Here is a 13,447-nt window from a genome sequence, read left to right as displayed (position 1 = left end):
TGCATAATTGACTGATATATTGATGTTTGCTTGCTGCTTTGGAATCTTTCAAATATGCTTATTTCTAACTCTGTCATATCAGTACCCTTCAAATAAATTCATCTTATAGGGTCTTGGCACCCTTGGGAAATTTATTATTACTACCTTCTCATGCTGAGAAGGCTATTATTGTTGCCATAATTAAAACCATATTAATTATATTTTTTCAGTCACCTGGATTTCAAACTCCAGTACTGGGGGTTGGGTAGCTTTTTATATTTGTGATATTAAAGACATAGAAAAGATTTCTCTGACCCCAGATTATCATACACAGTTGGACCTCTAAAGTTGCTAACATTGGAAATCAATCTTATCAGAAAACACAACTATTGCTCATGCAGGAATGGTTTTCAGAATGTGAATGCCTACAGGTGAAATCAAGTCAATAAGTATCTGGGGGCTTGGGGTTTTAATTTTGATCTTTTTAAGAGCTTCTCCTGTGTGCCAGATGTTGTGCTGGGCATCATTAGAGTACAGCATTGATTAAACACATCCCCTCCTTTAAGTACATCACTATCTGGTTAGTTGGAGGAGGCTGGCAGTCACCCAGTACTGCAAGGTAGCAGCACGTAAGTGATGATTAGGTGACAACTGTGGAGTAATGGTGGAAGAAGACGTGGCTAGGAAGACCTGGGGTCTAGCCTAAATTTTGTCATTAAGGTATTGTATGACCTTGGCTATCACCTGCTTCCAAAGACTTGCCCTGGATTTGATGCCTCTGCTTCCATTAGGTGATCTCTAGTTGGAGAAGCTCACAACACCCTTAATGAAGCCAGAAGAGCAGAAATCAGAGCCTACCCACAGTTAGCACCAGCATCTTAGTTCCCAACTCTGTTCTAACCCCAGACCCAGAAGGACTTAAAATGGCTATCTCCCAAAGTAGAGTGGGAAAAGGAACAAAGGTACACTGGAGTGGCTAGGACTTCAAAGAGAAGGAGGAATTTTATATGGATTTTAAGGAGAAGGCAAAATTGGGGAAGCATGGCAGATAGGGTAAGAGCCATGAGGAAAGACCATGTTAGTTCACAATAAATGATCTTTATTAGACAGAGCTCTTTACATGTGATGGTTTTAGATACCTTCGGGGAACACCAGCAGTCATATTTATGGAAATAAAGACATAGAGTTGAATCTGGCAGCATCATAGACGTACACTGCTTTCCATAATGATATCCCTGTTTGCTCTTTCTAGGCAGAGAGGTGGAAGATTTGCTCTGGAGTACAACAAGGCATTGAAACCCAGACCTCGAGGCCATGTTCCAGTCTAGCTTTGTAGCCCATTGTTCCGAGTATGTGTTCCTAGACAGGTTGGCCCAAGTCTGTGGGATCTCTTTAGACTCAATTTGACAACATCAGCTGTAGCCCTTAGCCACTACACTCAGGTGTTTGTTGTCTTGTCTGTTTTGTTTTGTTAATTGTTGTTTTCAGGAAGGAATGTCTGCTGCAGCTAGGGAGATATTGTTCTATAAGCATCTCGTCTATTAAAATCTTGCTTGTGGTACCTCGTCTTATCCTTGCTGGAATTCTGAGGGCCAACCATTAGGCTGCCTATTTTACTGGTAAGGAAAATGAGGCTCCCTGAAATTAAATAACTCTCCTAAGGCCTCAGCTAGGAATTAGTTGAACCAGGATTTAAATCCTGTGATCAGAACTGAGAGGAGGGTAAGACAAGCAAAGCAGCAAAATTTCAGAGGAACCCCACCCCCCTCAGGTGCTGACCCTATACCTGTATGACTCTGAGAGTGAGTGCTTTGCTTCCCTCTAGTCCTGGCCCTGCATTCAAGGCTGTCTGACTCCAAAATCCACACTCTTTCTCTTACACCACACACACATTCTCTACGGCCAGCTTTTCAACAGTAACATCAGCCCCTTAGGGTCCCAGCCTGGGAATCTTAGCTCCTAACTGCATGTTAACCATAATCCTAGATGATGCTCAGATAAGACAGAACAGGAAAATAAATATGGATATATTATTGTCAGCCAGAACTATTACTGGAGGTGCCGTGTAACACTTACATATCAAGAGACACTTAGGTATGATGTAACCCCTACTGAAGCTAGAGAAGAGTGCAGGAGAGTTATTTCTCAATTTATCAACTTGCAGAGAGTCAGAATGACTGCAAGAGGATTTGTGCTCACCAGTGACCCATGGGGCATCCCAGTTTCCTTAGCTTAGCTAAACACTGCACACAGAATTCCCTTGGGAAAATTAACCTATTGGGGTAGAAAATTGTAAAAGTCTTAAGGGCAGAATGATCACTGGGCCCCAACCCAGATACAGTCCAGAAACAGACACAGCTGTCACACACAGAGGGCCTTCTGATTCCTCCTGCATATCGGACAAAGAGACACTCGTGTGCCAAATGGCAAGCTGCAGATATTAGGTTGGACAGCAGGGCCATAAAGCCACCACAGAAGGGAGACATTAAAGAGGATACATAAATCCCTTGATATCAGCACTAAGTCTCTGTCAACACTGGCGTCAGGTTGTGCAAAATACATGGAGATCCAAGATGCTCCCCAGTTATATTCAGAGTCTCTGCAGAAAAAGGATGTAGAAGAGTAAAGAAACTAAGAAATGCCTCTGTTCTTTAGTATACATGTCTCCCTGGTCTCAAACTCATTTCCCTTCTATACTATTCTGCTTCCCTGATCCTGCTTCATTCCAGATTCCCCCACCCCACCTTACCCTTTCCTTTCCCTCTCTATTCCATTCTGATTCATCTCACCTCAGTGTATTCCGATATCCTATTCTGAGTACAACTATTTTGTTCAGTTTTATTCCATATTTTACAATTCAATTCAACTTAAAACTTAGAAATCCTTACCAAGCAGCCTATCCCATATACAACAATAATTTAATAATCTTCTTGAACTGATAAGCTTATGAACATGGAGAAATTGGTACTCTACTTAGGTGGACTCCAAACCTGCCTGCCATGCTCAAAGACCCTAAATTACTGAGTAAGGTCAGTATGTGAAAGATTTCTAGGAATTCAATTCTCAGCCTTTCTCAACTGGACATTTTCATCAGCATATGGACTGGAGACAGAAAGGGGAAAAAAAGGGAGCTAACATTTGCTGCATACCTCCTGTCTGCTACGAACTAGCATTTGTTTGCAGCATCTTATCCTCATTACAACCTTAAAAGGTATTGTTCTTATCCCCAGTTTGCAAATAACTGAGGCTCAAAGTTTAAAAACCTTGGCCAAATTACACAGCTAAGAAATGCTTTAAGACTCAGCTGGACTGGCTACATGTCACCCATGATCTTTCCAGAGTTTCTGTCTTGTGTGGCTGATGACGTGAGTGCATGGTATTGGTGGTACTAGCAGGGTTGGCGTTAACAGTGGTGATGGTTGTCATTGTCACACAAACTTGCCTCCTATGATAGTGGATGACATAAAGCATGGAGAAATATGAAGGCTGAGATATAGAGTTTATATAATTGCAATACCAATATTTATGTTATATGAGAAAGCAACCTCGCCCAGCTCTGCCTACCATCCTACTCTGTTTTAGTTCACTCCATATATTACTTGTATATTTGTAGATTATCTCTCTTCTCTAGCTTGAATGTAAGCCTCAAGAAGGAAAGAACTCTGTTTTGTTCACTGCCACAAACCCAGCCCCTAAAAAGATTGCCTGGCATATAGTTGTGCTCAAATATTATTATTATTTGTTAAATGAATGAACAATATAACACACTTCTAAAGGAAGTTCTTGATATTTGAACAATAAGCAAAAGGTGGGACCTAATAGAGAAATTGTCTTACACAAAATAAGATGGGAAATTTGTGACTTCATTCAGTTTAAACTGTTAAGCATAAATACACTAAAACAAGAAGAGACATTCCTGCTCCAACTAAACCACTAGTGGCAATTCACTAGCATTTTGTGAGACAGGGAAAGACTAGAGGATGTTCAAGAAAGTGTTCAGGCTGGCAAGAAGATGCTGGGGTTAGCAGAGTTTTACCAAAATGTTTGAAGGGAAAGGTCATAGGCATATTGGGTAAAATTCCAAAAGGCAAAACAAAAATCTCTGTATTAAAATTTTTTGAGCTAATTTCCACAAAGAAATTATGTGGAGTCACTTTATGTTTTAGCATAGGATGACATATGCCATTTTGAAATGTTCAGAAAAGGAAATGGTTAGTTCTCCCTGGAAACCCTTCTGCATCCTGGGAAGTGCTGAAGCAGAGACTGGATATTTGTTATTTCCTGGTTATAATTCAGATATTAGGTGGAGATTGGACTAAATGAACTCTTAAGACTCTGTTAACTCTGAAACTCAATGATTCCATTTTTGGTCCTACTCATCTGGGCATCCCCAGAAACATCTGGCAGAATGCCCTAATGAAGCCCAGTCGCTGACTTCGAAGCCCCATTGGTCTTGGTCATCTCCTCATAACAGCATGATTCCCTCTCCTGCTGTGGACAATGATAATCTCCTGTTAAGCACCCCCTCAGCCCTCCTGAAGACTCCTGCTGTCCATGCCCTTCTCCTCCTCTCCCACCCCTTTGCCTCCTCCCTTTTCCATCCCTATTATCTAGGCATGTCCTGAGTCTGGCCCCCCCCCAGAGCCTGCTCTATGCTGTGTGCCCACTAATTATTTACAAAGGAAATCAATCCCTGTTTATATATCAGTGAATATGAGACAAAATCTCTCACCCCAGTGAAAATGCACACATCTCTTGAAGGACATTTATTACAAAGTAAATCCCAAAGAATCTCAGGTATCATAAAAACCCATAAAGAAACATAATAAAGAGTAACAGAAACTACAGTAAGAGTTGGGGGCTACAATCCAGTTAGAAGGGAGTACTAGAGAGTCCTGTTTTGAAGTTCCAATTGCTTTGCAAGAATACAGGTTTCATTCATAATTTCTATTGATTTGCAATAACTTTGGGTATAGTTTATCCAGATGATGGAAGGCTCTGTGTCTCTAAGACCAGTTCTGGTGCTGCCTCACATTTGGAAGTGGGGAAAACAGATGTCCTTCAGTTCTTATGTTAAGAATACAATTAGCCTATCTGAGGTGACAGATAAGTTAGAAAGGAAAGGCTGATCATGGTCACTGGGAATATGTAGGCATAAGAGTATATTGTGCAATAGATGTACATGCCAGAACAACTTCCCTCCCCCACTAAATGCCTTTTTCCAAGGCCTGGATTACAAGAACCAAAATTCAGGGGTTAAGAGCTAACATGTTTGAATAAGTGGGCAGAGAATGGAAGATTCAATAGGCAGAATTCCAAAAACACCCAGTGCCTCAGCAGTAAAATCATCATGGTCGTGAGGAGGAGGAGGAGGAGAAGATGAAGAAGAAGCAAAAGGAGAAGGAGAAAAAGGTAGGAATTATTTTATAATTATTTTGTGCTAATTTGAAAATTTATGAGTTGGAGCTATAATTGAAGTATCTGATCCAGACCCACTTGGGAATTAGCTTATAAATTGCATTGCTAATCCACACCATACCGAGGCTGAGGTGGCGAGGGAAGTTGCTTCGGGACCTTAGTGACATAGTCACCCAGTTTTACTAGGGATCAGAAGGTTTCCCACCACCCTCAGGACTGCAAGCACTCACACCATGTTAGGAAAGCCAGCTTCCTGGCAAAGTTTGACACAAGAATGCAGATGCCCCCATGGTCCAGAGGAAGAAGGGACCAGGGAGGAGTGGGTTGTCTGCCCGTCACTGAATTAAAGGCTGCAGAGGTTGGTGAGAGGTGCTGAAGGAAAGATGCTTATGAGACCTGCATGACCTCCTCTCTGAGGCTGCAGTGCTGTCCTCACACCACCTGGTCTCCGTCGTTCTACCCAGGCTTCCTATTAAGTGGCTTGGTTCTCCCTCTCCTTCTGTTCTTTATCAACAGGCTTCAAGTCCACAAAGTCCTGTTCATCAGTGACAGGCTATGGACAAGGAAGTATGTATGATATCTTCACAGATGATATTAGGCAAGCTCCACTCTTGACTAGCTTTTACTAAGGCCCTCCTATGTACCCAACAAGGTTTTGAAGTCACAGGTCCCATTATCCTGGCAGCAGAACAGCAAATAGGTCTTGACTATTTTCTCAAAATCTATTTCTGATACTTAGAACTCTTACTGGTGGAGCCTGAGAGTAAAGAACAAGAGGAGCATCTGCATGTCTTGGGACTGGAGAGCCTTTGACGCCAGGTCACTCTGCTGCCATTGTCACCCCTCACTTGTTCACTTACTCATATATGTGCTTTCATACCCAGAAAGCAGGCCCTGCTCTGTGCCAGGTGGTGGGCAAGGAGCTGGAGAGCCTAGCCAAGCAAGTTGGGCTGTCCCTATGCCTTAGGCCCTGGGTCACCATCATTTAGCTGGCTGTTTTCCCAGGATTAAGCTTAATGAACCCGATTTTACATCTTCCTAGCTGGACAGGTTTAGTCTTAAGGCAGAGGTACCCCTCCACCAAGCTCAGGGACTTCTGCCTTTATGGATTGAGTTGAATAATTTGATTAACTTAATTAGGAGAATTTTCAGGGGGCTTTTCAAATTTTCATTATGGAAGATGTTTGTGGTATAGCTACTGTTTGATTAAATGAATGAATTGACATCTTTGGTAGGGAGAGTCCAGGCACATATACCTCCTTATTTGTTAACCTCCAGGTTTCATTAAATAAGATTCTTAGATTTACCATGAATAGATTCTGAGAAAGGAATTGGGACTTAATTGCTGTTTTCCCACTAAAAGAATGGGACCTCATGATCCCATAGTCAAGGGTTTTCACCAGTTTTTACTTCTGAAATTAATCTTGCTTAGTTCAGTGCCAGCCCATTCCTAGCCCCGCATCCGAACCCCCAGTCACCAAGCCCTCACAGCCTCACTTACTCTCCCATCTCACATCAGGACACTTGCCTTCACAAACTCCTTCTCGCTGAGGAGATCATACATGATAACAGCTTGACCACAGAGCCCTCCTGGTGAGAGAGGCACTTTGCAAGGACTGAACTGAAAACCTAAAGGATGAAACAGTACCACCAGTGTTTCAGACACCAGGCAGCATGAAGGAAAGATGGTTTGTATGGGACAACATCCACAGAGCCACTGAGGGCTTCTTTACCAGTCTGGAGCTGGTGCTGCCCAATGAAGAGGGCGGTGTGACTATGCAAAACACCTGCCAGGCAGCCCCACTGGCTCCGCCATCACTCGTGAGAGTCCATTACTTATGTTTTCTGTGGCTTTAACTGGCTTTTAGAGTCTTTCATAAAGCAAATAAAGCTGCAATCAAGGTCTTTGTCACTCTCCCATATTTGCATGTAAGTACTGCAGTTTGGGAATAGCTCATCAGTCCTTGGCTTGCTCAGAAAGAGAGTTTTTAAAGGAACAAAAGGAAAACAACTTTAAAAGGATCTGAAGCATTCTGGGACACTGTGATTTTGGAAACACAGCAGACAAAAATATTCTAATTCCTCCTTAGTTTACTTTGCATAATATATTTGGTCCAAATAAGCTAAGGACTGGACTCCAAGCAGAGAGGAAATACCCCTGTTTGCAATGCTAGCAGGCTGCTTCACAGCTCCATAGAGAGGGGAGAACCCAATGCACAGTGCATGCAGCTCCCCAGGCAAGGACATCCTGCCAAAATGCAGCTCAACAGCAGTCACCAAGAGCAGGAGGGAATGTCCTGAAGCGAAGGAGAGACACTGTGCCCGGCAATACAGAGGCAGATATCAATTCAATCCCTAAGGCTTAGCTTCAGGTTTTGGAAACAATGTAGAATCATCTTTGTCCTGCCTGTGCTATATAGGTGGACTACATTCATGGTTTTCAAATTATTTCTATAGCACCATTTATATTTTCAAATATATATATACCAAAGAAGACCTACACATAAATTAGAGAGGAAGCAAAGGTAGGACCTAGTGTCTCCCATTCTGAGCAAAGCCCTTCCTCCAGCCCTCCCTGGAGATCACTATGGAATCATTATCAAGTCCCCAGATTAAATGGAAAGTAAGGTTCCCTCCAATCATAATTGACAACTCTAAGCTCCCAATCCAGGCATCACACAGGCATGAGACTACTTGGCTGGTTGTGCATGGAAAAGACAGAGAAGGAGGTTGACGTCAGTCTCCTGATGGTATAAAAGATTAACTTGATGGAATGATTGTCAACTTTTCTGCCTCCTTAAATACTGAACACTATTTCTCAATTTGAGACAGTCACCAAATATTTCCAGCTCTCTACCTTCCGGACACATGGTAGGACTATACTTCCTGCCCCGGCCTGGTGGTTGGATAGGGTTCTAGTTCCGATTAATGAATTGTGGCCAGTGAACATTTGATTAGTGATGCCAGACCCTACAGTGCTCTCTTTTCTCTCTAGCACAGTAAACAGCAGTGTTATATATGGCACTGCCTGGGTTCCTGGATGACTGTAATGAACAAGCCCTCCTTCCCCCAGTGTCCCAAGATGAATACACAGCATCAAGAGAAAACATTTTGCTGAGTAAAGTCACTGAGACCTGGGGCATATTTGACACTAACACATAATCTGGCCAATCCTGAATCATATGTCCATTCATGGAATCCCCACAATTAAAAAGAGAAATCCGTACAACTTTCTTAAAAGTCAAATAGGACTGGTTTCATGTCAGTAAAGCAACCAGCCAGCTCATTAAGTAATATTTGTTAACCCTAAAAGGTACCCTGCTTCATACTAGTTGTACATAAGAAAGAGAAACAAATCTCTGTCCTCAGTGCCCTGCTTGCTGTTTCAGCTGAAAATACACATTTCATGCAATGGAAAACATTTAAATTTAAAAATGTGAGGGTATTTGTTATAAGTACCATGGAAGGTCTACATTGGAGGGTGTTATGTATCAAATGCATGTTGCCCCCTAAAATTCACATGTTGAAGCCTTAACTGATCCTACTGTGGCTGTATTTGGAGTAAGGAAGTAATTATGGTTAAAGAGATGATACGGCTGGGCCCCTTATGGATTAGCATCCTTATAAGAAGAGACACCAGAGAGCTCACTTTTTGTCTTTCTCACTCTGCATGCACTAAGGAATGGCCAAGTGAGGACACAGTGAGAAGCCAGCCATCTGCAAAGAAGAAAGAGAGCCCTCACCAGAAACTGACCCTGCTAGACCTTGATCTGGGGCTTCTAGCCTCCAGAACTGTGAGAAAATAAATTTCTCACAGTCGTGTGGGCTACCCAGCCTGTATTACTTTGTTATAGTAGCCCAAGCAGACTAAGAAAGAGAGAGAAATATGATTCTGGACTAAGATTCAAGGAGAATCTTGTGAAGGAAGTAATACTTGCTCTGGCCTTGAGAAAGGAAGCTGAGCATAGCAATGCCATTTGCTTTCCACGTATTATCTCATTTGATTTTGTAACACAATAATACAACATCCCCCTATTGCAAATGAGACTCAGCAAGGTGGAAAGTAGGAGGCACACACAGATTGCTGCAGCCCTTTCCTACCTCACGATGCTAGATGAACAGGGTTTGATTGGCAGAAGGAGCAGGGGAGCTCTAGATGGTTGGGGAATGACATCGTCTGAGGTAGGGCAGGAAAATAGACCAGAAGGGGACCAAGGATGCTTGTCTGGAAATAACAGGAGATGCAGTGTGGTAGGAAGGCTGGGATGAGATCCGAGGCAGCCGAATTACTGGAGAAAGAAATAATAGGGTCCCCCTATCAAAATATTAAAATATATTTAAATATGTATCTAAATATTTTTAAATCTGATCTCGACTTTGTGATTAGTCATGAGTAGACTCTACACAGTCAGATATACTGTTCTCTGGCCATCTTAAAAATTGATTCAAGTCAGTTTTTAAGATGTCCTAAAAAGCCCTCTCCACTGTTTTTCGATTTGATGTATTTCATCATCTTGACACAGCCTTGGGACAGAAACCTCATCCAGGAAAAACTAGACTTTGCATTGACTGCTTTCAGACAGTCAATCTAAAGCAGGAGGGAAAAGGAGGGCACGTGAGTCATAGAAAATGCCCAAACCTCATTATTGCCAAAACGTTCATACTCTGAAATAACAAAATTCTAGGACCCCTAAACGATACTTCTCCAGAGCTTGGATTTGCTGGAGAGAACAGCAGATTGCCACTCTGCCCAGCAGCTGGCTCAGCCTTCTCTCCTGCTGCTTTAATAGCCTTTTAGTTAATAACCTGTTTTATTAAGACAAAGACCCAAACCCTTTAAGCCCCAGCAGAGACGAGCTTAAAAATGAGACGCTCCGGGTGGCCATGTGAGCCACTGAAACTTTTCTGCTCCTGTTTTCCTGAGGGCTACCTTCCCCCATGGCAGAGGTTCCTGGCCTGGAGACTGAAAGCAGCTTTGGCAGTCCAATAGTCCCTTAAACTTTCAAACAAAATATCAGATAAATATGCATTTTTCTGGGAAGAAGGTCTATAGGTTCAATATCACATCCTCAAATAGCTCTAGGCCTGCAGAGAGTCAAGGCTCTAGAGAGTCCTTTCCATGACTTCCACTGAGACCACTGGAGTCCAGAGACGCCAAGTGGCCCAGCAGAAAAGGTGGTGAACGTGGACCCAGGCAGAATCAGTTTCAATCCCTGGCTTGAGCAATATAATCTGTGGCCTTGGCCAAGGAATTGCAACACTTTAAGTTCAGTTTCCTCATGAAAGCTTCACATTCCTTCCTTTGCAGGGTTGTGGTCAAGACTGGAGGTAAAGTATATAGCAGGCACTGAATAAAACTATTTTTCCTCCAAGACTTATATCCAAGCTGGAATGAAATAACAATTTTCTCAGAAGAGATACAACCTCCATATACCTCCACAAAAATCTTTCAGTGTATAGGTCAGTAAACTCTGTTGTGCACGTAGAGATACCATTCGATGGAGGGTCTAATGGGCAACCAAAATCCAGGAAGGGAAACCCAAGGAGGAACCAATGCAGTGATGAGTTGATCAGATCACTGGTGGGCAAAGACACAGCACTATCTTCTCATGGTGTGCAGGAAAGACCATTATGGAAGCCTGCACACCCAAGTTCTGGTTTGAGCTCCACAGCTATTACCCTTGAGAATTCTTTCAACCAATGACTTAATCTCTTCAGTCTAGTTAGAAAAATAATACCTATATTGCCTTTTACATAGGATAATGATGAAGACAAAAGAGAATCTTGGATTGTATGAAATAAAATAATAAGTACGGAATAACTATGAAAGCATTTCCAGGGCTGCAAAAGTAAGAATGGTGATTACCATCAACATCATGAATTCCATCATCAATCCACAAAGGCATCTTTGCAGGACAAATAAGCAAACTGGGTTAGAGGCAAAAGAATAGCGCTGCTCAGATACGTAAATGGTCTGGCCTCAGCCAGTGGGAGGGAAGCCATCTGCTCCTTCTCCTTTTGATTTTTCCCAAGACATATGAGGAAATGTGGCATGATTCTGTATGTGGGCACTCATCTTCTCTATGACCAATGTGTGCCGATTTCCTTGTTTTATGTATTCACAAACTGACACCCATTAACAAGCCCCATACGTCATTTCAGCTACAAAAACCTCCTCCACCTGCTGCTGCTCCCCACTTTCCCCACAGATTCCTCACTGTCCTTCTCTTTCCAGGCCTTTCTACCTACCTTTTCCTACCCATGAGGATACCTGGAGACTTCCATGTAACAAAACTCCTGTTCATTCCTCAAGATCTAGTTTAGAGGCCTCCTTATATAGGCTTCTATACATGTCAGCCCACTGCAGCCCATGCTGGCTTCTCTATCCTCCATACCTCCATAACCCATGAAATTTGGGGACATTGACCCTAAAATTTACCATCAAAACTGGAACATTTTAGAGATTCAAATAGTTGCCTGTTAATTATAACTACCAGGTAACGGGTATAAACAGCACCTGTCCTGCAGCAAGTGAAATGCATGGCTCTCTAACTCTGGGCTGCATAAGCTGGCTCTTTACCATGTGGTGCATAACATTATTATTTTACTGCATTTTGTAGGAGTCTGCTCTTCCCAGCAGGACTCATGAGGAACAAGATTCATCCTGCTTCTCTACCACCACTCCAGATTCATGTACTGCATTGCTTTAAATCTATTTCCATGGGGAAAGAGTCTGCAATGGGGAAATGCATGCAAAAGTTTATGGGGACATGTTTTTGGGAAGACCATCTATGAGGAAGTAAGGGAAGCAGGACTGCAAAGAGAAGTTAAACTCTCTAAAGAGAGGTCACAGAGCTCCAGACCACCCTACAGGTAGCTCAAAAGCTGGCATGGCCCTACAAATGGAGGCAAAGGGCTCAAGATTTTGTACTCTTATATCAGTCAGTTATTAGATGTAGGCTTCTCTCAAGAAGGGGACAAACCTTGGCAAGGCAGCATCCTTCAGTCCAGAAGGATTTCTGGAGATAAATGTCATTCTGAGGACTCCTAAGGTCAACTGATTTGGAACATAATTACATCTGCAAATCTCACTCAGTGCCTAGACTGATGTTTAGTTTAACAATTAGGAGAAGGTATATAACACAAGTTAGGAATCTTCATTGCCATCTTAGAAATCTGCCACAGTCCAGGAGGGGGACTATAGGTGCAAGAAAAATTCACTGTAACCAGTTAGCACCAATCAATGAACTTAAGTTAGAAAAACCTGTGTTATGACAGCTAGTTATCCTCATTCGACTTGATTCTCACCTGCAATATCTATTCATACTATGTGTACAACTCAAGCAGTGTAGAACCCTAATTCTCCCCAGGATTCTAAACCAAGAGGGTCATTCCTGCACACATACTTGCTCACCTCCATCCCTGAGACAGCCAGGCCCAGAGAAAGGCAAACCCAAAAGCAGTCAAGACATGCTGGAATGTCCAAACGAATGTTACTCAGAAATGAAGGAAAAGAAAACATTTTCCCTAGAAAAAGGAATGCTTTCAATAGCTGATTTCTTGTTTTAGAGTAGTAGAAGTTTCCTAGTCAACTCCAGAACCCCTACTAGGGGTTCACAGACTGCATCCAGGGCCTTAGCGTTGCTGCGGTTCCCTGCGGGCCTCTGACAGGCTCCCATCCCCTACACAGGCCAGCACTTTCTGATCTGCTCTCCAGAATGCCCTGTGCTCATGGGGCAAACCTCTCTCTTGCCCTTCCCTCTCAGATATCTGTGGCAAGACCTCTCCTCAACCTAGTTCTCCCTTTTCTCTTTTGTCTTTTGTCTTCCAGAAGCACACTCATTAAGCTTATTGGCTATCAAGAATGTTCAAATGCTTATGAAAACCTACACAGAGAAACCCTCAAGGCCAGTTTCCTATATGTCAAGACTGAGCCACCCACAGCTGAGAGACAGCAAACAGGACAGTCACTCAACAAGTCAATCTGAGACCCATGGCCAACTGAGAACGTCAAAGCCAGCAAAACCTGACCAGGTCATGGGAACAGTAA

The sequence above is a fragment of the Manis pentadactyla genome, chromosome 6, assembly GCF_030020395.1.
Source record: "Manis pentadactyla isolate mManPen7 chromosome 6, mManPen7.hap1, whole genome shotgun sequence".
Classification (NCBI taxonomy): Eukaryota; Metazoa; Chordata; class Mammalia; order Pholidota; family Manidae; genus Manis; species Manis pentadactyla.
Note: the sequence above shows the minus strand (reverse complement) of the source record.